Consider the following 27,205-nt stretch of genomic DNA (forward strand, 5'->3'; position numbering starts at 1 on the left):
ATGAGTCAGAAAGAGAGGGACAGACATAGAAAGACTAAACTAATTAATATGTGGAATATAAAGTAACAGAACGGAAGATGAACACCCAAGAATAGTTGAGATAAGTAAAAGGAGGTCTGCTCCACAGCTTGGAAGCCGTCAGCACATGCTGGATAAAAGGAAGCCCAGATAGAGAAGGGAACACCAAGTAAAGGGTGTTTGGAGGATTCGCTTGGGATGCAAGATGTGTGCTGAAAGTAAACTATAGACTGAACACGATAGCCACTCAATACCTCTACTGCAAACCACATCACCCTTAAAGGAAAGAGGCAGCAAAAGGGAATGCCCTGTCACAGAGGCGGGGTGGGATGTGGGGGTGGGGTAGGAGGGCTACTGGGATCATTGGTGGTAGAGAATGGGTACTGATGGAGGGATGGGTACTCGATCATTGTATAACTGAAACCCAAGAATGAAAGTTTGTAAGTATAAAACTGTACCTCATGGTGTTTCACACACACACACACACACACACACACACACACACACATATAAAACAAAATTATTGTTCTAAAGTGCAACTTCTTGAGCAGTTCTGGATTTTGGATATAGAAGGTAACATGTTCACACATAGAAATTTACTGTCTCCAATTTTCTCAGAATTTTATTTTCCTTTCTATCAGATACAAAGCAGCAGCAGGTTCTGCTCATAAAGAAGTGGGTCTGAGATTCAAATTGAATTTCATTCTCACCATTTGTGAGAAGGGCTTTGACTTTCTCTTCCCTTGAAATAAAGTTCCAAATCTTGAGTGAGGGACTCACCAACTAGAAAGGCATCAGATTTTTCTTGTCAAGTTTTTACTTACATTTTTTGGTCACGGAGACGGAAATGTTCAGAACAGATGTGCTTTGAACTTGTGTTTTTTCATGTAAACTAAAAATGTTTTTTAGTTTCCCCATCTGACCACCTGGTTTCCTGTGAAAGGCTACTTGGATAGTTTAGGGGGAGATTGTAAAGCATAGGCAAATTTGCAACTGGAAAGCGCATATCATTTGACAAAATCAAAAGCAATTAGAAGATGTTGTTTGGTATGGTGAGTCTGTGTTATTTTCTCCTGTTTATTCAAATTAAAGTATTACATTAAATGAGCTTCAGGGCTAGTTGCCTTAGCACATGGTAAACAGTTAAATTTGCATCTATTGGGGGCCAGAGCAGTAGTACAGAGGGTAGGATGCTTGCTCTGTTCCTGTGGAGCTCAGGTCTAATTCCCCAGCATCATAAATAATCCCCCAAGACCCATCAGGAGTGATCCCTGAGTGCCAGCCAGGAATAAACTTTGAGAACCACTGGGTATGGTCAAAAAGCCAAAGAAAATTTGTATCTTTTATACCTTTAATAATTCTCAGTTCAATCCAGTTCATCTGCTTATGCATTGATAAAAAGACTCCAGTAAGACAAACAAGCACATTTGCATGTGGTATAACTCAGGATAGTTAAAACATCTTGCTTGAACTCAAGGTCTTACTAATATTTTTGAAGTCCATACAAATAACACATTGTGGAATATGAGAAAAATAATTATGTCTTTCTGGGGTATTTAAAGTTATTTTAGAAAAAACAGTGATTTAAATTAGTATTATTTTTTTCTAGAGTAGTTTCAGAGACTTTTTTCCCAACAGTTTTCTTTCTCCTCACTTGAAAAATATTTCTATTACATTTTAACCATATGAGACCATCAATCTATCATGCTGACCAATGGCCTATATGAACCACTCAGGCACATCATATTTCTTTGTGCCATAAACCATGAAAATAAATGACAAACTGGCATTATAATTGATGAGTTCCCAAGCCTCCCCCATCTTTTATGTGATTTCTTTTACCCTTGTTTCCTATGAAGGAATAAACTCAGAGGACAAATGGAAGTAGGTCTCGGTCACGGTCCTCCCGTTTTCATCGTTCTGCTTGAGCGGGCCCAGTAACGTCTCCATTGGAGACTTTGTTGTTACTGTGTTTGGCATATTGAATACATCACGGGTAGCTTGCCAGGCTCTGCCGGGCAGGCGAGATACTCTCGGTAGCTTGCCGGGCTCTCCGAGAGGGGCGGAGGAATCGAGCTTGGGTCGGCTATGTTGGCCGCTTGTAAGGCAAATGCCCTACCGCTGTGCTATCGCTCCAAGAAGTAGGTAATTACCAAAAAATAATCCTGGGTCACTAAAGGAATTTTCCATGGAAGTGTTGAAATATGGACTGTCTGGTGAGGACAAGATTAAAGGGGAACGATATATAGTATTCAAGTAGCACAAGTGGCTTCATAAGCAAAAAGAATGAAATGCTCTATTAAGCCCTTTTTCATTATTGAACATAAAATAGATCTCATACTGATTTAGTGTATTTCTGTTCTTCCTGGTTTTTTTCATGATCTGTGATATTATTTTCAATAGGTTTTGAGACAGGATTCCTTTTGCTCCTTGGATTCACCTCTGTGGATCTCTGCTGTACTTGATGGTTTAAAGATTTGTGACAACTAAAGGCTCGCTAAGTTTTTCCAAGGCTCAAACTCCCATGACAGAGGCTAGAGGGAACTCCTCATTGTCTTCCAGAGAATGTTTTTATTTTTAAATGTGTTCATATATATATTATATATGATATATATATATATATTTAAAAATAAAAATACAATTCATGACTATTTTTTGCCTCTATAGTTTGGAAATGGCTTTTCATGTCACCAAATTCACATTACAGGTCCATTTATATGATTTTCTATTAGAGTTGAGTTGTATAGGGAAACTTCTGGTCTGCATCTGAGCCACTTAGACTATGGGTTCACAAACTTTCATATCTTTATGGTATGATCTGTATATTGTAGAAAGCGTATAATAGTGAAGATGTTTTCTTTATGGATGGTCGAGTGTATAGAAGACGGCAGGCTCATGTCCTCAGGGTAGCCATCCTGTCTGCAAGGCCACAAGAAATACTTTCTGTAGGGAAGAACAGGGAAGCATATTTCTAGAAAAGATAGATTGTGAGCTGGTGGGCCTAGGGTGGTCAATCGATTATCCTGTGGAATGGTCCTTTGAGGTAAAGCCAATTGTACCTGCAAATATACACAAAGATTTCAGACTTAAACTTGTTTATTTTAGGATTTTTTGTGAAGGACAAGACTTGGACAATTATTGCTGCCTAGAAGAAGTTTGTGTTGGTAATTTCCGCCACTTCAGGGCACAATGAGAGCCTCATTCTCAGGCCCTTGAATTGAGTTATCTATTGGAATAGCCAGAAATTGCTAGGAGAGTGTCGTGGTAGGAGTGTGTGTGTGTGGGGGGGGGATGGGCTTCAAAAATAAAACATTGCCAAGGTAGGATCAAAGAGATAGTATAACAGATATGGTGGTTGCCTTCCATGTGGGTAACCCAAGTCCAATCCCTGGCACCTCTATGGTCCCCCATACCCTGCTGGGAATGATCACTGAGCATAGAATCAGAAGTAAGACTTGAGCACAACCAGGTGTATCCCCCTAAACCCCAAAAACTGTTTATGGGGGAGTTGTTTTTCCTGAGCACTGTTTGTGAGACTCATTCCTACCTCATTGAAACAAAACCTAGTTATTTCCAAATTGTTGTTATTTTGGCCACTGTGGTGGGTGAGTTACTGAAATCAAGTTTAGCCAAAAATATTTACTTCCTGTTATTTTTATCTTAATGTGACCTGTTTGGTCATCAAGTAGGTAGAACAAGATTCTCAGTCCAACATGGAATATACTTATTTAAAAGGAAAAAAAAAAACTAGAGTTATAGTACAAAGCTTTGGCACTTGCCTTGTATGAGGCTGTGGCTCAAATGAAAATGGTTCAAATTGTGGTTTTTCATGTAGTCCCCACAGTTCTACAGGGTGTGACTCTAGCCATAGATCCAAGAATAATCAGGAGCACAGAGCCACGTGTGACCACTGAGTGTGGCACAACAAAAATAACCAAACAACAACAAAAATAACATTTAAAAGGAAAAGGATATACATATTAAATACTTGTCTTTTGATAGTAATAAAATAAAAAGATTATGAGAAAATTTTATGTCTAAAATTTGTAGTTATTTCTTTGAATATGATAAACACAGAACTTAAGAATTGGCTCATAGATCAAATAAAGGGTGTTGGGAGGATCCTCCCAGGATGGGAGATGCATGCTGAAAGTAGACTATAGACCGAACATGATTTCCACTCAATACCTCTTTTGCAAACCACAGCACCCAAAAGGAGAGAGAGCACAAAAGGGAATACCCTGCCACAGAAGCTGGGTGGGATGTGGGGATGGGGGTGGGAGGGATATTGGGATCAGTGGTGATAGAAAATGGGCACTGGTGGAGGGATGGGTACTCGATCATTGTATAATTGAAACCCAAGCACAAACATTTGTGAGTCTACAACTTTACCTCATGGTGGTTAACTAATAAAAATTAAAAAAAAAAAGAATTGGCTCATCGATGGTATTGATGGTATTGTTGCAACAAAGTTCATCAAAACTAATGACCACCAATTCATAGTAATGCAAATTATAATAGATAATACCTATCTGAATATTATAGGATCCTAGTTTTTTTATTCTAATCTCAGAGATATTTGATAAATATACAAAAAACCCTCAATTCAGATAAAATTGATTCCAATGTTTATTTTAACAATTTCCATCCATTATCTTCTCCTTTCTCCCTCTCATACCATATCTGTTCTCAAGATTCCACGTGGACCTCCGTTTGGCACACTGGGTCCCATATTGCTAGGGCTGGGAGCTCAAATGGAGGAAGCCCCCAACCAGTATTCTTCAAGTACTCAGTCAACATGGACCAGCTCCGAGTAATGATTGAACATGCAGATCACTGTCAGCAGGAGCTGGCTTTCCACTGCAAGAAGTCAAGGCTTCCAGCTCACCAAGGTAAGTGATCAGTCATTAGGGCTAGAGGCCAACTGGGTCACGGGGGCAGTCACTGATCTATTAAAGGTCTTTGAACACACTGCCCAGTTCATTGTCTGAGAATTACACGTTTTTCTTGAAGCAGTACTTAATGTCAATCTGTTGCTCTTTGTTCAATGTGGGTCTTTTGTTCAATATGAAGTCTTTTTCTAGACTCACCTGGGCAGCTGAGCCTCAGTGGTCCTTGGAAAGCTCAGGATTCATCCACCAAGAAGGGTGATAGCATTTCACTTTATTTTTTGGTTATAAAAAAGTGTAAATTAGAACAGGGCTTGGATGTCATTATACCGTGACTATTTTTTTTCACAGACCAAATTTATTCTATGTCTTAGGAAATTACAAATTAGAAAACAATGTTAGCTCTAGACATCTCTTTTAGGATATAGAAGATTGTGGTAGATTGTTAATTTTGTATCTATTGATGCCAGAATAATAGGATAGAGGGTAGGGTGTTTGCCTTGTAGTGTGGAGCTAAGGATTGACACATATGGTCCTTCCAGCCCCATCAGGAGTGACCCTGAGTATAGAGCCAGGAGTAAGCTCTGAGCACTGTGAGGTTGAGATTTCAGCTTTTCAAGCCAAAGAAAAAAGTATCTATTATACTTTTAATAATTATCAGGTTTTTTATTTTTTCCTTTGCAATATCTCATTTTGTCAAAATATGCAGCCCCATGGCTTCCTTGAAACATGTGGATTTCTACTTTATTCTTTCTCTGATCGACATAGTTAGTTGGGGGACAGAAGAAGGGAGACAAGGCTCTTGTGCTTCCATGCCCAGCAAATCACCCCGCAGCTGGGAAATAATCTCAGTACTCTGTCTTCAAACAGTAATCTCAGCAGGATTTAATTGCACACAGAAAATGTGTATCAAGTAAGTGCTACTTATTTTCAGTTTACTGAATGTACAGTTAGTACTAGAGGGTTTAGTACTTACTTACTTTAGTTTGGCAGTTGGTTACTGTAAAATGGAACACCAAACTGAAATTGTAGAAGAACGTACAAGCACCCTCTAGAAGAGCAAATTAGTGCTAACCAGGTGATTAACCACTGCCAGAGTTAAAAACAAACCCACCCAGAGTATCCGGAAAAACATATCCCAGAATATAATCTATACCAGAAATTGAACCCCATAAAGATAAGTAAAAATTGTGCACAGAGAGTGAATGAATATCTACCTGTTGATTTGCAAGTGATTACTTAAAGTTGTCAACCCTTTAATATAGATATATGGCAGCCATATCACCAAATGAAAACAAACATTTAATTGGAGTGGGGAGATGGAAGGAGAAAATACTTTGAAGCCTGTCAAATTCTTGCAAGGAAATGAAATAAGAAATTTCATTTTCTTTCTATGCTCAACTTATATACATTACTTATATGCTGCTACTAACTTTTAGCACAAACTTAATTTAGATATATTCAGTACAGTTCTATGTATTTTTAGAAGTTCTTAAGTAAGGTAAAGATGCGGTAGACAAATAGTGTAGCCTACTAGGCCTTGAAATTGTTGCATTGATTTTCTCTGAATAATCAATATACACAAATGAATATGCAGGAAATCAATACCATCCTTATGAAGTAAAAATAACTAAGCCTTCACAAGGATTTTATTTATTGTAATGTTTTATGGAATGCTGCACTGAGGCAGGGGTAGGGGGAGAGGAGAAGTCTTCTGAGTTGGTATTAAGGCACTTGCCTATGGCTGATCCTGATTTGATCCCTGGTACCACTAGGAGTGATCCCCAAGCACAGTCAGGAGTAAAACCTGAGCACACATGGGTGTTGCCTAAACTTCTCCTCTTCTACCCCCTCTTCCCACGCCGTCAAGAAAGGATGCATTTTGAAAGCAGTAAAGAATGCTACAGTGTGAGGGAGAACATTCTTCACAATTATATGGGTCCACTGGAGAATGGTAGTCAATATTCAGTTGCTGCTTGGACATTTATTTGTGTTGATCACAAGAGGGGATACCACTGATCTGGGATGTCATTGCAACGTCCATGGAGTAGGGTGGATTTGCAAAGGGCTGGGGAGGGTGAGGAAGGAATGCTGTCAAGAGAGGATATGAACGCTTTTCTTTAACATCTTCAGGGCCTTTATGTTGGCGCTAGTTTAAGGAGACTTGATTATGGATGGTAAAAGAAGTTACAAGATGACGTTGACATTCTTGGAAACTTTGATCACGGTACTGAGAACTCTGTGACCATCAAAGATGCTGCAATAGCAACCTTTAGTATTTTGGTTCGCAAAGAGGGTCAAGCAGGGCGCTAAAGATAATTAAGAGGAGTCGTGCTCTCTGTACATTGATATCTTTTCTGCTGCTTTTCAAGAAGAATTAGACTCTAACTTTTCTTTGGTTTATTCTGAATGATTGCTTGTTTTATAGAGAAATGAATAATTCTGATGTAAACATACAGAAGTGAAGTTATGTATAATAATTTGCTAGTCAGTCTCTGGAAGAATAATTATTGGACTTTGACTTTTCAAAATATTTGGGAAAGTATCATTTAAATATTTCTTAAGCTAAAGGAAATTTTCCCCTCCCTAGAGATAAGTTTTCAACATAGTAAGAAATAAATCATTGATGTTGAATTCCTGGCACATATCTCATGGACGGGGCCTGAGGTGGGTGGCAGTGAATGCAGTTAATGTGCTTATAAGCTCAGAGGCTCTCAGCAGAAGTAGAAGTTTCTTCCAACAGGGAGCAATCATGGACAGTGGCGGCTGTGCATATTTGGGAAAAGCGGGGTGATGGTCCAGTTCGGGGGAAGAGGGGGCGTCTGTTGGGAATGACCTAGCGGTCTGAAAGAGCACACTGAAACAGACAGAGCCAGTGTATCTGATGGTATTCCTGTTCCCTCCTGGCTATTTTCTGCTGAGTGTTTCTCTAATGCCTGCTTTAATGTTCCCTCTCTTGTAATCTTCCTTCCCAGGTAAACTGCCATTGCCCACGGGGTCCCTGTTAATGTGAATGTGTAGTAATATGGGGTCGAGGCTGGTTTTGACCTGGTCACTTAATTTTCGTTTGCACTGAGGTTGGGGTTGTGTTGAAGAACTAGGTTTGCTCCAGGGCTCACCTGAGACTTAAAGATCCAAGAACAGCATCATTACAAATATAGTGCTAACCTAGTCAAAGTGAGCAAGAACTCACGTTTTTCCTCCAAGCAACTTTTAAGACATAACAGAAAATATCCACATTTTAGCTAGCAAGTCAAGCGAAATAAGCCCATTTTTCACATAATCATAAATTCTTCCAGTAGCTTTTAAGGATATCAAACAGATTTTTATATTCAGAGTCTAAATTATTCTGGTTTTCTAGTGCCAATTATTTTTAGCTATTGTATCCAAGTATTATAATCCTCAAGATAAACATGGAAATGCCAGGCCAGAATGAGCTAGGACATCCTTGATCGTTTTCTAATAAAACATAAATCATGCAATTATAGTTTTGAAACAAAAATTTTCAATCTCACTTTTTAAATAGAAGGAGAAAACAGGAATGGTACTGGGGCCACAGGTAGTGGGGGACAATGTAAGTGTCATCTTTCTCATTCTTGTCTTGCAGATGGAACCCCAGTGAGCTGGTGGGTTGGAAGAACCAATGAAACACACACTTACTGGGGAGGCTCTCTGCCTGATGCCCAAAAATGTACCTGTGAATTAGAGGGGAATTGCATTGATTCTCAATATTACTGCAACTGTGATGCTGGCTGGAATAAATGGTGAATATCATTTTTCTGTGCAAACTGTAATTTTTTTCGTTGCTTAAACCATGTATCTTAGCAGACATCAGACATGACTAAAGTGAGAATAGATTAAAGGATTTCCAAGCAAATTAAAAATAAGCTCTTTTATGTGTATGGTGTATTTAATCTGAAGCCTAAAATATCAAGTTTAACTTTTCTGCTCACCAGTGCATAGTAATCATTGTCTGTTTAATTTTTCTGATAAGAAAATATTGGAATACCAAGTTAATGCTACCCATTCAAAAGCATTATAGTATTAAATTTCTTTTTTAAAAAAATTTTCGCCTGCTCCTCTCTGGAAAGAAAGATGGCGGCCGCACGGGAGCCTTGTGGAAAGCAGGTTTGAGCCGGGGCTGGCGGGAGCGGCAGGGACCTCATGGGAAGGGGGGCTTTGTGGGCCATCCCCCACGCCCCACCGAGATCGCCAGCTGCCCCCCACGAGCGGCTCTCCGGCACGGCCACGGCCCCGGAGGCACAAGGACTTAGCACAGAGAACCAGCCGCTTGGAGCAGAAAAGCAAAGGGACTTGTGTTAAACCGCGCGCCACCAAGCCTGCCCGGAGGGGGAAGGGCGTTGACCAGCCCGCCCGCTCCTCTCTGGAAAGAAAGATGGCGGCCGCACGGGAGCCTTGTGGAAAGCAGGTTTGAGCCGGGGCTGGCGGGAGCGGCAGGGACCTCATGGGAAGGGGGGCTTTGTGGGCCGTCCCCCACGCCCCACCGAGGTCGCCAGCTGCCCCCCACGAGCGGCTCTCCGGCACGGCCACGACTCCAGGGCACACAAACCAATCTCTTAACTAGCTGACTTTTAATAGAAATTCTTCCAGGGTCAATAAGTAAAATAGCAGAAATTCAAAACCGCGCGGCCGCTATTGCGGCCGCGCGACATCATTTTATTCTTAAACCAAGTTGTAGAAAGCAAATCATTTCACAACGCTGTTTCAGCATGTCTGATTGTGGGGGGTGGGTCGTAAACTCTAAACAATAATTGTGCATCTTCTATCGAAATAATCTATCTAGTCAAAGTAGATAGAGTATTAACTAGAACTCATCTGCCTCACAAGAATTGGGAGGGGTGGGAGGTGGGGGTCTATTGGGGTTCGGGGTTAAAAATGAGTATTGGTAAAGGGAAATATGTTTGGTATCTACATGACTGAGACCTAAACCCGAAAGCTCTGTAACTTTTCCCACAGTGATCCAATAAATAAATAAATTATTAAAAAAAAAAATTTTATTAGTGAAACACCATGAGGTACAGTTGTAGACTTACAAATTTTTGTGATTGGGTTTCAATTATACAATGATCAAGTACCCATCCCTCCACCAGTGCCCATTTTCCACCACCACAGATCTCAGTATCCCTCCCCACTCCCCATCCCCCTTCCTTCCCCCGACCCACCCTGCCACTGTGGCAGGGCATTCCCTTTTCTTGTCTCTCTCCTTTTGGGTGCCATGGTTTTCAAAAGAGGCATTGAGTGACAATCATTTTCGGTCTATAGGCTGGAGCGATAGCACAGCGGTAAGGCGTTTGCCTTGCACGCAGCCAACATGGCCGACCCGAGTTTGATTCCTCCACCCCTCTCAGAGAGCCCGGCAAGCTACCGAGAGTATCTCGCCCGCTCGGCAGAGCCTGGCAAGCTCCCCGTGACGTATTCGATATGCCAGACACAGTAACAACAAAGTCTCCAATGGAGACGTTACTGGGCCCGCTCGAGCAAATCGATGATCAATGGGAGGGCCTTTACTTTACTTACTTTACTAGTCTACTTTCAGCGTGCTTCTCCCATCCTGGGAGGATCCTCCCAACACCCTTTGTTTCGTGCTTCCTTCTCTATCTGAGCTGCCTTTTCCCCTAGAATGTGTGGCTGGCCTCCAAGCCATGGAGCAAACCTCCTGGTACTTATCTTGGCTATTCTTGAGTGTTAGTCCCCTATTTTGTTTCTTTATGTTCCCCAGATGAATGCAATCTTTTTATGTCTGTCTCTCTCTTTCTGACTCATTTTGCCTAGCATGATACTTTCTATGTGGTACCACTTGTATGTAAATTTCATGACTTCATCTTTTCTCACAGCTACATAGTACTACATTGTGTAGATGTACCAAAATTTCTTGCAGTAAATTTTATTTTATTTTATTTTTAATTTTTTTATGTAGCTTGCAGTAAACTTTAGCCCAATTAATAAAATTGCTGCATGCTGACCTTTCTAGCTTAAAGATATGTTTTCAATAGCCACATAGCTAATCTTCCCTTGGCATGTGGATTAGTTTGATCATAGGATGAGAGGATGATAGAGGTCCTCTAGACTCAAGTCCAATTTTACTTATACCATCAAATACCTAGAACAGTGTCCCCCACAGTAGGGGATACTTCACCATGGGACTTACTGAAATCATTCTGTGAATCATATTAGCTTCCCAGATAAGTTGGAGAAAGAGGTAGTTGTTTTGTTTGCTTATAAGATAGATTTTCAATGGGATACTAAGTAATATTTTTTTGAAAAGGCTCAAAAGGTATGGAAAATCTGATCTGGACATAACATGGTAAAATCAAAGAACGTGAACATCAAAGTTAATGGAAAAGAAATGCAAGAAATTGACTACAGAGTAACAGAGATGCACTTAGAAGTCAAGACAATTATAAACAATTGCATTCCAACAGCATAGAGAATAAACTAAGGACAGAAAAACTCTGAAATAGAGAGTTTTTTTAAATTTTAAAATACTAAGCTATTAGTTTCAAAAGTAAAATAAAATGAAGCAGCAAACACAGAAGAAATTTTCTGCCATCAGACTCCACAAAATAAGTTATTTATTTGTTTTTTGTTTTTGTCTTTGGGCTCCATCTAGAAATTCTGAGTTTTCTCCAGTTTCTGTACTTAGTGATCACTCCTGTCTGGGATCAGAGAACTCTTTGGGATTCCTAGAGGGAACCAGATCATCAGTTTGCAAGGCAAATAACCCTCCTCCTGTCCTAACTCTCCACCTCTGCCACAGAATAGTTTTCAGAATGATAGAGTAGTCTTATGGGAAGGTTTCAGATACATTTAAACTTTAAAACTATTATAACAATATGAAATATTTCAGTTTAAATTAAACTGTTTAACTTAAATTGTTTAAAAATTATTTTTAACATTTAAAACATTTTATGGCTGGAGCGATAGCACAGCGGGTAGGGCGTCCGCCTTACAAGCGGCCAACATGGCCGACCCGAGTTCGATTCCTCCGCCCCTCTCGGAGAGCCCGGCAAGCTACCGAGAGTATTCCATATGCCAGACACAGTAACAACAAAGTCTCCAATGGAGACGTTACTGGGCCCGCTCGAGCAAATCGATGATCAACGGGAGGGCCTTTACTTACTAAGAAATTACTCACATGTCCCTGGAAATCTCTTTTTTAAGCAAACAAAGATGCATCTGAGATGAACACCAGTCCTTCACCATCACCTACTTTGAGAAATATTGGTTTCTAGTTACATCAAAGAAAGAAGTTTACAAGATTTGAGGGTGCAATATAAGAGATAAATGTCAGACATGTTGCATAAGGTAGAAAGAACATATAACTACATAAGAGAAATTGAAACGCAAGAAGCAAAGAAATCCAATTATTAATGATAATAACTTACAAAAACAAAGTAATGCTTACAGTGAAAATAGTGGTTGTATTTTTTTTTTTTTTTTTGCTTTTTTGGGTAACACCAGCAATACTCAGGGGTTACTCCTGGATTTGCACTCAGGAATTACTCCTGGCAGTGCTTGGAGGACTACATGTGATGCTGTGGATTGAATGTGCAAGGAGAATGCCCAAAGTGCTCTGGCCCTGAAAATACTGAAATTTAGAATTAATATTTTAGTATATATTATCCCCGGCAAGGACAGCCAGGCTGAAAGAGCCTGGAATGTGGCGCTTTTTAGAATCTCAGGGCTAGGAAGAAGGAAATGTTACTGGTGCCTGCTCGGGGCAATCGACAAACAACAGGATGATCGTGATCGTATATATTATCAAGAATTTCTTCAGGTACATACATCAAAATTTTAAAGGAAATGTCTGACAATAGAAATAAAACATGTGCTCTTCAAATCTATGTAGGAAGAAAGAATTAATGAATTATTGAAATTTTTGTTAATTCAAAAGAATATAGAGTACAACTATATCTTCTTTGTTCACGCAGAAATATTAAAAGTACAAAAATCCATTTGATAAGCAAATACAAAATCAAGATAGTAAAGTTTGAAAAGTTTAATGTGGGAAAACTTATTGTCACTATAATATGAAACTTTAAAATTTTACCATAAAGAACTAATGATCCTAACTTTATAATAAAAATGCTTTTAATATAAATGATTCACAATATATATGGAAAATAATAAAACCGCAAAACAAATTTATAACCAACCGTGATATAAACAATTCAGTTAGTAATTAAAAAGCCAGACACTAATTACTAAAGATGTAAAATATTTTGAAGAAAGGGACCCACAGGGATAGATCAGAGACTAAGGTTTTTATGTTTTTAACATTCATTTCTAGCACCATTGCATTATAATTAGAGAAACTTATCATATTACAAAAACTATCATAATTAAAAAATTTACTTAATGCATGAAGCCAGTTTTGGTTTGATCTCTGGCACTGCATTTGATCCCCCAAGCATATCTAAGAGTGATTCCTGAGCACAGAACTGGAAGTTAGTCCTGATCACTGTCAGGTGTGGCCGGAAACACACACACACACACACACACACACACACACACACACACACGCACACACACACACACAAACTATCAAGATGAATGAGCCAGAGAGATAATAGGGGGTTAAGAATTTTCTTTTGTATATCATGACCAAACCTGATTTGAAACTAAACCAGAAGAGCATATTGTTTCCGGAGTTCCAAGGTTCACTTCTGAGCACAGAATCAAGTTGGAATATCCCTGAGCCCTGAGGGTGTAGCCCACAACCACCACCCTAAATCTAAATAAATAAAGTTAAGATATCAACTGAGAGGGATAATACAGTGAGTAGGGAAATTGCTTTCACGGGGCCTACTGGATTTGATTCCACATACCACATACAGTCTTCTGAACTCCGCTAAGAATCAATCCTGAGTTCAGAGTCAGTAGTAAACCCTGAGTACCTTCAGATGTGTTCTCCAAAACAACTGAAATTAATAAACAAATTAAATTAAATTAGAAAGTTGACTTTTTCAGCCCATAAACTTAACAGAATACACGATTATCTTAGGCATGCATAGTGAATTTTCATAAAGTGACTTTCCACAGATTCCATTAAGTAAATTTTTTAATTATGATAATATGAGCAGTTTCTCTAATTATAATGTAATGGTGCTAGAAATGAATGTTAAAAACATCAAAATAAATGTGTCCATTCAAGCCACAGAACATTGGAAATGAATAAAAATTGCATTATGCATAGGCAATATGCTTGCTCACAAAAAAAGCAAGTTAATAACAGATCATGAATATTGAACTGTATTTCTATGAAGAAACATAAATAAATACTATGAAACTTCCTTCTAAATTAACTGAGAGGAATGAAACACCATAATATGCAAGATGTTGAAAAAAATTATAAAAGTTCTGAAAACTTATGTGAGCATCTACACCACATTTTTGCAATAATTCCCTTAAAGGAAAAGTTAATTTTTCATTAAATAATTAATTGATTTAATTTAGTTCCAAGTGAATGTCAAACATATTTTTGTTGTTGTTTAGAATGTTGACAAATTTTGTGGTTGTTTAGAATGTTGACAAATTGTTCCAAAATGTATATGGACAAGAAACGAAGAATGAATAGCTAAAATACATCCTATAATAGAAGCCAGGTGAGAGAAGAATCCCACCTAATAAATATGAGAATGTGTTACAATGCTGAGTAATGGTCTCTTTATTAGTGAGAAAACAGAACAAAACCCAATGGAGAGCCTATATTTGAGTTTCAAATTATGTACTTCTAGATGGTAATTATGATCTCACCAATTATTTTCTCCCAAGTACTGTGAAACTTGAAAGTTGACCCAATATTTCTCCCAGTAAATTTCCCAATGTAAGTAAGGAGTCAAAAGTTCTGCTATGCCTCAAAAAGCAGTCTACGAAATACAGCAAGCAGTAAGAATTATTCCTGGTGCATGAGGAAAGGAACCAAACACAAAATAGACATAGGTTTAGAAGTTCTCTTACTGAATGTTTAAAATTATTGTGAGAAATTATCTGATATGTAACATTTACAAATTTGGGAGGAAATAGAGAGGTCCTTAAGGGGCCAGAGATTGTCCAGGGGTTAAGTCACTTGCCTTCCAAGTAGCCTGCCCAGGTTTAAGCCCTTGCACCATCTATAGTCCCTAAGAACCACCAGGCCTGATCTCTGATAGTCGAGTCAGAAGTAACCCCAAAGTAACACCAAGTATGACACAATCAGACAAAAAATAGAGGTAAGAGGAAAGCATTTAATTATAAGTTAGGCAAATTCTAATGGGTGTGGGAACTCTGGAAATTAATAAATCCTGCATAAAATGAATATAGTCAACAATGATGTGTGCCCATAAAGAACTGTTAAATTAGAATTTCTCAAAATTCCCTTAGATAAAGGGAATCTGCCTGATTCTTACAGTAAGCAACAACATGAAAAAGACTATTGTTATTGCCTAATAAACACTATCTGCATTACGATTTCTTAAGATTTTTCAGGGCTCTTTATGCATTGTCTATAAAATAGAATGAAAGTGTAGTTTTGTACTGCTTTGAGAAATAGAGCATTTAAAATGTTATTTAAAACCAAAAATACTCAACGAATAAGTTATGTAATGGGCTGGAGTGATAGCACAGTGGGTAGGGTGTTTGCCTTGCACGCAGCCAACATGGTCGACCTGAGTTCGATTCCTCCGCCCTTCTCGGAGAGCCTGGCAAACTACCAAGAGTATCTCGCCCTCACAGCAAAGCTTGACAAGCTACCAGTGACGTATTCGATATGCCAAACACAGTAACAAGAAGTCTCAAAATGGAGACGTTACTGGCCACGCTCGAGCAAATCGATGAACAACAGGAGGACAGTGACAGTGACAGAAGTTATAATATAATTATTTTTCTTCTAGTATACTTCAGTGTTTTTCAGTTCTTTGTGAACTTGGTTGCCTTCTGGCTGTATTCTTCTTCTATGATACTTTTTTTTTTCATTTTGGGTCAAACTCAGCAATGCACAGGGGTTACTCCTGGCTCTGCACTCAGGAATTACTCCTGGCTGTTCTCAGGGGGCCATATGGGATGCTGGGGATTAAACCTGGGTCAGCCGCGTGCAAGGCAAAAGCCCTACCCATTGTGCTATCGCTCCAGCCCTCATTTGTAGCATTACTGATATCAAACACTAAAACTAGTTTCAGCTTATTTTAGCAAAGTTAATTTCCAGACAGATCTCCCCATAAACCAAGCTTGCACTCTAGATCGTTGACCACTCTTCCTGACCAAACCAGGTATTATATGCTTGGGATGATTTCTGCCAGTGTGCGGTAAATACAGGGATTAGGCAGATAAAACTGTTACTTCATTTTATCTGAGTTTTAAAAACAGCTAGAATCAAAGCATTTTTTTTAACATTCAAGATATTTCATTCACATATGTATGTGTATGTATTGTCTTACCATGAGCACTGATGGTCTCTTGGCTAAAACTCTAAAACAAATGTTTTAATTTTTTACTTCAAGGAAATATTTTGGAACCTAAGCAGAATTTGACTAAGTATTAGTCATGATTTTCTGCAAAGCTTATTAAGTTGAGCCATTCGAAGTATTTTTTTTTAACCTATGGAATTGCAGTTGAAAATGCTTCAGCTTGCCTAGCTAGGAGTGGTCATTTGGTAATTTTAAAAATCAAAACTTACTAGGTTTGTCACAAAGCATCATAAGGATAAGTGGGACAAGTTATTATTTATTAAAAAATCAGATACACATATGTAATTGAGGTACACAGTATAATAGTCAACAGTTTTGGGACCAAAGAAATAGCATAGTAGGTAAAATGCTCGCTGTGCAGTCAGTCTGGGTTTGATCTTTATTACCCCATATGGCCTCTTGAGTGCTGCCAGGAAAGATTTCTGTGCACAGAGTCAGGAGAAATCCCTGAACACAGCTGGGCATAACCTCCAACTAAAATGCAACAAATAAAAAACTTAGAGTTTATAAGTGTTCTTACTTTCTCTAGAAAGGTGACAAAGCAAGCTTATCACCTACACCTTGTTTTCTTTGTTTGATGGAACCATAGAATTATGCTTCCTAAAATATTATTTTTGTACTGAAGCATCATTGTTGTTATAATATAAACTGTTTCCTGGGGCCACAAATGATGATTTCTATACATGTCCCATATACAGAAGATTCTTCATAATTGTCAAGAGAGCATATTGTGACAATAATTAACATGCCACTTTTACACCCACAAACACACACACACACACAGTGAGTCTCTTTAATCATTTTAAGAGTCCATCACATCACACCTTTTGCCTTGGTGTTGGACAGTAATTTGTTTTTTAAGTTCATTTCATTAACAAATAAGGAAATGCTGACAACTATAGTAGGAGTTTCTTAAACACCTTTGAAGTTTTGAGAATTCCAAACATAAAGCTTACCACCTGAATGTTATTGTTTATTTGCTTTTTTAATTTATGAAGACTGATTACTGTCACTCGCATAAAAATTCTACATATAACAATTTACACAGTGGCTAACCTAGAGCAGTGAGCTGCTTAGTGGCATTAAAAATGTTACCTCTAGTCTGTCCCTTTACTATAGTTGTGGACCTGTCTGCTTTCTTTACTGTTGTGTTGTCAATAAACATGATCTCTGATCTTCAGATGGCCCCAATAAATATTTTGCTATCTTTGTCAATGTTTAAATGAATCATTTTCTTTTCTCACTGCTGGGTAACGACAAATTTAGCTTGATAACTCTTGAACTGTGATGAAAGACTATTATGTGGATGTGTATTGCTCAGAATAATGTTTTGTGGCTGTCTTTGTTTTCTAGGCCCAGTGATACAGTCATCCTTTCCCATAAGGAGCATCTGCCTGTCACTCAGATAGTGACAACAAACACAGGCCAATGACACTCTGAAGCAAGCTTTACATTGGGGCCTCTGCTTTGCCAGGGGGACAGTAAGTGACATAAAGGAATTGTCCTGTCTCCTGAAAATACATGTCAGTGCTCTAGGAGGAATTTGGGTGCATGGGTTCTAACTCTATGCAATTAGCACTCATAAATGAAGTTTTACTATCTTACTTGTAAATGAAAACATTACATTTCTACTGGATGAGTGTTTTAAATTATTTTATGTTTTTAATACTTTAATTGAATCACCACGAGATTGAGAATTACAAAGCTGTTCATGATTGGGTTTCAGTCACACAATGTTCCAACACCCATCCTTACACCAGTGCACATTTCCCAGCATCAGTATCCCCAGATTCCCTCTCATCACTGCCCCCCACTCCCCTTCACTCCCGTCTGCCTCTATGGCAGGCACCTCTCTCTCTCTCTCTCTCTCTCTCTCTCTCTCTCTCTCTCTCTCTCTCTCCCACCTCTCTCCCTCTCCCTCTCCCACCTCTCTCCCTCTCCCTCTCCCTCTCTCCCTCTCTTTCTCTTCTCTTATTTTGGCCATTATATTTTGGAAAATAGTTACTAAAATGTTATGATGTATATTGATCTCTGATCTTCAGATGGCCCCAATTTTCAACTCTTGTTGTCACACTAGGCCCACCTCTAGCTTGATTACCCTTCATCCCCCACACACTTGTGGAGATTTCCAATCATTCACCAGTCCTCCTTGCTCCAGTTTTCCATGGCCTTGAATATTAGTTTCATACTATTTTTTTGTATCCCAGAAATGAATGCAGTGATTCTATATCATCCCTCTCCTTCTGACTCATTCCACTCCACATGATACTCTCCATTTCCGTCTATTTATAGGAAAATTTCATGACTTTATTTTTCCTGTGTAGCACTAGTTATGTAGATGTACTATAGTTTCTTTTTCTAGTCATATCTTCTTGTACACTCAAGTTGTTTCCAAACTCTTGCTATTGTAAATATTGTAAGTAGTGCTGCAATAAACATAGAAGTGCAGGTGATGTTTCTTCTTGCTTTTTTTTGGACCCATGTATTATGAGTTTTTAATGTAGTATCTAAAGAAAGTTACTATTTTGAGATTCATGGAACTGGAGCGTGGCAGCATATTTTAACACAATATGTCAAAAAATAAAGAAAATATTTACCCAACAATCTTACTTTACTAGTTATGTGTATGGTCACGCCATTCTTCCTGTTACTCCTTAGACTCTCACAAAAGTCATATAATTCATCAACAAACCTCACTGCTTCAATATCAAAAGTAGATCCATTATCCACCTCCATGCCCACATCTCTGGTCTGGATGTTGCTGGAACCCCATAACTGATCTTGATACTACCTCTGTTTACCTCACTGATACTGCACACAACTGTCAGAGGGAATGAGTCAGAACAACACAGTTTCCATATCACTCTCCTGTGTCACTGCTCTTATGGGGTGATCACCAGTATAGACCCAGGCAGCGCTGCCCCAGGGCCTTCCAGGATGTCAGTGGTGGCTGTGGAGCCAAAACCTTTGCTGGGGCCCTGTGTGAATGGGTGTTGTGTCAGGAAATCACAATATTCCAGCACTTTGCTTTTTTTTTAATTTTTAATAGTGTGACATCATGAGATACAGTTGCAGACTTAGACATTTTTGTGCTTGGGTTTCAATTATACAATGATCAAATACCCATCCCTCCACCAGTGCCCATTTCCCACCAACACGGATCCCAGTATCCATCCCACCCCCCCATCTCCCCCATTCCACCAGGCCTCTGTGGAATTCCCTTTTGTTCTCTCTCTCTCTCCTTTTGGGTCCTGTGGTTTGCAAGAGAGGCACTGAGTGACAATCATGTTTGATCTATAGTCCACTTTCCGCATGCTTCTCCCATCCTGGGAGGATGCTCCCAACACCTTTATTTGGTGTTCCCTTCTCTATCTGAGCTGCCTTTTCCCCTAACATGTGTGGTTGGCCTCCAAGTCACGAAGTAAAATTCCTGGTACTAATCTCGGCCATTCTTGGGTGTTAGTCTCCTATTTCGTTACTTTATGTTCCCCAGATGAATGCAGTCTTTCCATGTCTATCCCTTTCTTTCTGAGTCATCTCAATTAACATGATACTTTTCATGTAGTACCACTTGTATGTAAATTTCATGATTTCGTCTTTTCAAACAGCTACATAGTACTCTACTGTGTAAATGTACCAAAGTTTCTTTAACCAGTCATCTGTTCTCGGGCACTCAGGTTTTTTCCAGATTCTGGCTATTGTAAAGAGTGCTGCAATGAACAAACGATTGCAGATGTTACTTCAACTATACTTTTTTGCCTCTCTGGGATATATTCCCAGGAGTGGTATTGCTGGATCAAATGTGAGCTCAATTTCTACTTTTTTGAGAATCGTCGATATTATTTTCCAAAAGAGCTGAACCAGTCGGCATTCCCACCAGCAGTGAAGGAGTGTCCCTTTCTCGCCACATCAGTGCCAACACCAGGTGCTTTTGTTCTTTTGATGTGGACCGGCCTCTGTGGTATGAGACGGTATCTCATTTGTGTTTTGATCTGCATCTCCCTGATGATTAGTGGTGTACAGCATGTTATCATGTGCCTTTTTGCTATTCAGATTTCTTCTTTGAGAAAGTTTCGGTTCACTTCATCACCCCATTTTTTGATTCGGTTGGATGTTTTTTTCTTGTGGAGTTCAACGAGTACTTTGTATATCCTTGATATCAACCCCTTGTCAGATGGGTATGGGGCGAATATACTTTCCCATTCTGTGCACTGTCTTTGTAGTTTGGTCACTGTTTCTTTTGAGGTGCAGAAACTTCTTAGTTTAAGATAGTCCCATTTGTCTATCTATGTTTTCACTTGCTTGGCCAGTGGCGTGTCATCTTTGAAGATACCGTTAGCTTTGATATCGTGGAGGGTTTTGCTACCCTAGTCTTCAATGTACCTAATGGATTCCAGTCTGATGTTGAGGTCTTTAATCCATTTTGATCTTACTTTTTTCACATAGTGTTAGTAGAGATCTGAACCCATTTTTTTGCATGTAGCCTTCCAGTTTTGTTGGAACAATTTGTTAAAGATGCTTTCCTTGCTCTACTTCACATTTCTTATTCCCTTATCAAAGATTAGATGATCATAAATTTGGGGGCAGATATCAGTATATTCAACCCTGTTCCATTGGTCTGCAGCTCTGCCTTTGTTGCTTTGTAGTAAAGTTTGAAGTTGGGGAGGTTGATTCCTCCAATATTCTTTTTCCCAAGAATTGCTTTAGCTATTGTTTCATATGAATTGCTCCGTTTCTTTGAAGTATGTCATGGGTATCCTTATAGGGATCTCATTGAATTTGTACAATGCTTTGGGGAGTATTGCCATTTCGACCATGTTAATTCTCCTGATCCATGAGCCGGGGATATTTTTCCATTTCCTCATGTACTCTTTTATTCCCTGAAGTAGCCTTTTGTAGTTTTCTTTGTACAGGTCTTTTACGTCATTAGTCAAGCTAATTCCTAGGTACTTGATTTTCTGGGGCATAATTGTAAATGGGATCGTGTTTTTCATGTCACTTTCTTCTCTCTCACTATTTGCATATAGGAAAGCCATGGACTTTTGGGTATTGATTTTATAGCCTGCAATTTTACTATACAAGTCTATTGTTTCTAGGTGTTTCTTGGTAGAGGTTTTAGGGTTCTCTAAGTATACTATCATATCATCTGTGAATAGTGAGAGCTTGATTTCTTCCTTTCCTACCTGAATGCCCTTAATATCTTTTTCTTGCCTGACCACTATTGCAAGTACTTCCAGTACTATATTGAACAGAAGTGGAGAGAGTGAGCACCCTTGTCTCGTCCCTGATCTTAGCTGGAAACCTCTTAGTTTTTCCTCATTGATTATGATGCTTGCCATAAGCTTGTGGTAGATGGCTTTAACTATGGCTTCTATCCCAATTTTGGCGAGGGTTTTCATCATAAACGGATGCTGGATCTTGTCAAATGCTTTCTCTGTATCGATTGATACAATCATACGGTTTTTGTCTTTTCTTTTGTTGATATGATGGATTATGTTGATTGATTTCTGAATGTTAAACCATCCTTGAATCCCCTGGATGAATCCCACTTAGTCACATGAATGATATTTTTGATGAGTTTTTGAATTCTATTTGCTAGTATTTTCTTGACAATCTTCGCATCTGTGTTCATCAGGGATAACGGCCTTTTCTTTTCTTTTCTTTTCTTTTCTTTTCTTGTGATGTCTTTTTTCTTTTTGGTTTTAGAGAGATATGGGATTCATAGAAACTTTGGGAGAGTTTCTGTTTCTTCAATTTCTTGGAAAAGCTTGAGAAGAACTGGCAATAGGTCCTCTTTAAATGTTTGGAAAAATTCACTAGTGAATCCATCTGGACCTGAGCTTTTGTTTTTTGGAAGAATTTTGATTACAGTTTCAATTTCCTTGATGTTAATAGGACTCTTCTAGTATTCTAGATCTTCTTGATTCAGCCTTGGGAGATTATAAGAATCCAGAAATTTATCCACTTCTTCTAGGTTCTCTATTTTGTGGCATACTGACTTTCAACATAATCTCTGATGATCTTTTGAATTTCTTTGGTTTCTGTTGTGATATTCCCCTTCTCATTCCTGATTCGGTTTATTGGGGTTCTCTCTCTCCCTCTCTCTCTCCCTCTCTCTCTTTCTTTGTGAGTCTTGCTAATGGTTTATCTATCTTGTTTATTTTCTCATAGAACCAGCTCTTGGTTTCATTGATCTTTTGGATTGTTTTTTGTGTTTCCATGTTGTTAATTTCTACTCTAAGTTTTCTGACCTCTTTCCTTCTGCCGGGTTTGGGCTCCTTTTTTGGTCCTTTTCTAAGATCTTGAGCTGTGAAGTCAAGGTGTGTATGTGGGCCCTTTCTTCCTTTCTGAGAAATGCTTGCAGAGCCATAAATTTTCCCCTTAACGTGGCTTTAGCTGCGTCCCATAGGTTCTGGTAGCTCGTGTCTTCATTCTCATGTTTCCAGGTACCTTTTAATTCGTCCTTGACTTCCTTCCTCATTGTTCTACGTTGAGTTGTTTAATTTCCAGGTGTTTGGTTTGGTTCTCCATGTCTGTGTGTGATTCGCTTCTATGTTCAGTGCATCATGGTTTGAAAAAAATGTTGATACTATTTCTGTCTTCCTGATTCTATTGAGGTATGTTTTTTTGGCCTAGCACGTGGTCAATTTTGAAAAATGTTCCGTGTTCCCTGGAGAAGAATGTGTATTCTTTCTTTTTGGGCTGTGAATCCCTCTTAGGTCTATAAGTCCTCTCTATTCTGTTTCTTCCTTCAAAGTCATTTTTTCCTTGCTGAGTTTTGTTCTTATTGATCAGGAGGTGATAATGTGATGTTAAAGTCTCCAGTGGCTACTATTGTCTTGCTAGCAATGTCCTTAAAATTGTTAGCAGTTGTTTAAAATATTTAGCTGTTCCCTCATTAGGTGCGAATACATTTAAGAGTGTGATTTCTTCCTGTTGTACATATCCCTTGATGAATAGAAAATGGCCTTCACTGTCCCTTCTAATCTTTTTCAACCTGAAATGTAAGTCGTTGAATACTAGTATGGCCACCCCAGCTTTTTTGAGGGAGCTTTTTCTTGCAGGATTGTTTTTCATCCTTTAACTTTGAGTCTGTGTTTGCTCTGACTGTTCAGATGAGTTTCTTGTAGGCAGCAGAATGTTGGGTTCTGTCTCTGAATCCATTTTGCCACTCTGTGTCTCTTAATTGGTGAATTTAGATTGTTGACATTGAGAGAAATTATTTTATGGGACTTTGTGTCATCTTTCTGTAAGGGTCTGTTGTGCTTTGTAGGGTTTGTCTTGTCTTATAGTAGCCCCTTTATCCCTTCTTTTAGGTTTGGTTTTGAGTCTATGAAGTTTCTGAGCTGTTGTTTATCCAGAAAATAGTGTACCGTTCCTTTCGTGTTTGAGTGAGAGTTTAGCCGGATAGAGTATTCTTGGTGAAGTGCTCAATTCAGTGAGTTTTTTCACTATATCCCACCATTGCCTTCAGATTTGGAGGGTTTTCTCTGATAGGTCTGCTCTGAATCTAAGAGGTGCTCCTTTGTATGTGATTTACTTCTTTGACCTTGCTGCTTGCAGTATTGTGTCTCTATCAGCAGCATCCACCATTCTATGCTATGTCTTGGAGTGTTATTGTTAGGGTTTCTTATAGCTGCCACCCTTTGGGCTCCTTGAATCTGAATGGCTGCATTGTCCAGCTCTGGGAATTTTTCAGCAATGATTTGTTTAATCGTTGCTTTTTTATTGGGATTGTTTCCCTGATCCTTGGTACTCCAACAATTCTAATGTTGTTCCTCTTGGAATCATCTTCTAGGACTCTGATTCGCTCTAGATCTATTTTGAGGTCTGTTTCCATTGTTTTTTTGTTTGTTTGTTTGTTTGTTTATAAGCTTCGTGCAGCTGATCTTCCAGCTCACTGATTCTGTCTTCAGCTGTAGTCATTCTACTGTTGAGGGCACAGACTGAGTTTTTTATATCATCTACCGAGTCCTTCAATCATGACACTTCTGTCCATAGCTTTCCAATTTCTGCTCTCATTTCTTCCTGTAATTTCTCGATTTTCCGATCCATTGTTTCCGTCATGTCCTCCTTATTTTATTGGATAACTGTGTCACTGTTTCTTTGAGTTCATTGAACATCTTCATTACTTCATATCTGAATTCTTATCAGAGAGGTCCCTTAGGTGAGTAATACCTAATGAGGCTTCTGGACTCTTTTCATCATCCTCTTCTCATGGTGGGCATTTGCACTGTTTCTTCATGTTGGTAAGGTGGCATGGAGACTGAGAGTTATATGAGATTGCTGGGTATGATTAATTTACCTGTGGCCGCTCAGTCCAAAATTAGGTCACGCCTACTTCTGCGAGGCCACGCCCACTGTGGAAGAGGCCATGCACCCTATGGGTACCTGGTGTGTGTGAGGGGTACAACCTGAGGGATGGAGAGATCAGGTGTTGGGAATGAACAGGAAGAGGCTCAGGGATGATAGGCTCAGGGTCTTAGAGAACGTCTGGTGCACGTAGGCAGCGAAAGCGAAGTCTCAGATTCGAATTAAGACTGACCTGAGGGATAGAAAGGTCAGACGCAGCGTTGGGGACGAACCTATTCTCACTGTTTGTATCCCTTCTTTTTGTAAACAGATTCGTTTTGGAATTCAGCTTCCTTCAATACTGAAACATCATACCTCCATTTCCCAGCATTCCGTGGAGAACTTAGTGCTGACATGTCTTTCTTTTTTAAGACCACAGCCCCTTCTGGAGTGTTAGTAGAAAACCTGGGAATCACAGACTTCATCCGGCTGGAGCTGCGTGGTGAGTGACCTTATCTGGACATAGCCACTGAGTACCCAATTATTAATAATGCCCCTTATAGACCTAATTTTTATAAGATGCCTGTTTCTTTTTCAGTTGTATTTCTCTATTAAATACTAAAATTCTATAATCGTTAATAATCATTTCAATAGTAAGGCAATGGATTGTGATATCCTATGCCAATTTTGTGTTGTGAATAGCAATTTGTATAATCAGAATTTGACACCAAATGGGCCAAATAGCATCCTACTAGGCTATGAAACTGTTTGATATAATTCATTAGGTATATTATAATTGTTTTGTGCAGAGGTTAATTTCTTGCTTCCAAAATTTCATACAGTGCATGCAATAAAGTTATGTGAAGATTTAAACCGTTTTTACATGAATACATTTGTCATATTAAACCAGGTAAATTGTTCATTTTAGTACTAAATATTTAGTAATTACTTAGCAAGATGAATAGTGCACCTGAGAAGGAATATGCTAAAATAGTTTTGCTTTCTCCCTCCAGGTACAGACTTATTTTGCTCTTAAGACAACTGGGAATGGCAGTCTGTTTTAGCCCAAGGTCCCCTTTAAGCGAGCATGTCACCATACTCTTCTCACATATACTCAAGTCATATTTTCTCCCTGTGAATGACCATAAGCAACTCACATCTATATTTCTAGCTTCTGCGGAAGTGACCTTTTCATTTGATGTGGGAAATGGACCTTGTGAAGTCAAAGTGAAGTCCTCTACCCCCTTGAATGACAATCGGTGGCACTATGTGAAGGCAGAGAGGAACATTAAGGAAGCAACTCTCCAAGTGGATCAGCTCCCTGTCAGAACCCAGTCGGGCCCTGCTGATGGGCACTCCCGCTTACAATTCAACAGCCAGCTCTTTGTCGGTGAGTGCTGTCATTCATAACTATGCAGTGCTGGGAATAGATTCAATGACCAAGAGACAATGGTTACTATAAATAGTTACCATAGCAATGGCAAAACAATACTACTATGGGCTCCATGATCTCAGGTCTCCATATTTAACATATAGTGTTGGGTGGAGATCCAGAGGGATCAAGGGGCTTGACCACATATACAACCAAAAGAAAATTCTAAACTTGTATTGAACTGTTTCCCATGTTTGCACTCAATATCATATAGATAGAGTCTATTTGTATTTCTTTCAGTCACTTTTTAACAATGGTTTTTATAAAACTCTTGACCATTTTTGTCTATTTCTCCTACTTTGCCTCTCAGGGGAGTTAGAGAACATGCACTGTAACTGGGACCCAGTCATCATCTGTCTCCTGGGAAACAGATCTGAGGGATCATGCAGACATCGCTCAGGGTGTTTATCCATGAACGACTCTCATCAGTCTGAGCCTCAATTCTCTCTGCACCTCCCTTTGGTCCCATATCATGCACCATATTTAGGGCCCAAGCTTTCTCCTTTTTCCTCATAATCCTTTTCTAAACATTAAATATCTGAGTCTTAGAAATATTCTCTCTTAATTTTCGTGCTTATTGTTTCACTGCTGTTAGTTTCTTCAATGGGGTAAAAATGATTTTTGCTACATTACATTTCAGACAATAGTAGTGTGATTTGGAAACTAAGCAGATTAAAGGATTCACTCTTACTTGGCTTTTTTTTTATGTTTTACATGAGACATTTCTAAGTAAATAAGGACACAACCCAATTAGATACAGACAAAAATCACAAACTAGCATACAGTCTGTTTTGCCAGAGTATACCTCCAGCATCTATGAGTCTAATGCCATGCAGTGAGTTAAACTATGTGTGTATACAGTTCATGGAATCATAAAATTCAACTTCAAGCATAATTAGTTCTTACCGAGCTAGAGTGTCCTTCAATTAATTATTGCAGATTTATACTAAATAGCTCTATCTTCCGATTTCAAGTCTAGAGAAAGAACTAATGAAATGTTAAATTTTAAAAAAGAATTTATGAAAAATCTACTCCAAATTAACATTATCCCCTAGGGTAATATTACTGAAGCCTGAGAACTTAGCTGAAAATTCACATTTTGGGTAACT

General features: G+C 38.9%; 1 pseudogene; it reads left to right on the top strand.

Annotated features, from left to right (window-relative positions):
- LOC130034952 (contactin-associated protein-like 3) overlaps positions 1 to 27,205 on the top strand; it is a 166,673-nt pseudogene that overhangs the window by 106,203 nt on the left and 33,265 nt on the right.

Source organism: Sorex fumeus, unplaced genomic scaffold, assembly GCF_029834395.1.
Source record: "Sorex fumeus unplaced genomic scaffold, SorFum_2.1 ptg000063l, whole genome shotgun sequence".
NCBI lineage: Eukaryota > Metazoa > Chordata > Mammalia > Eulipotyphla > Soricidae > Sorex > Sorex fumeus.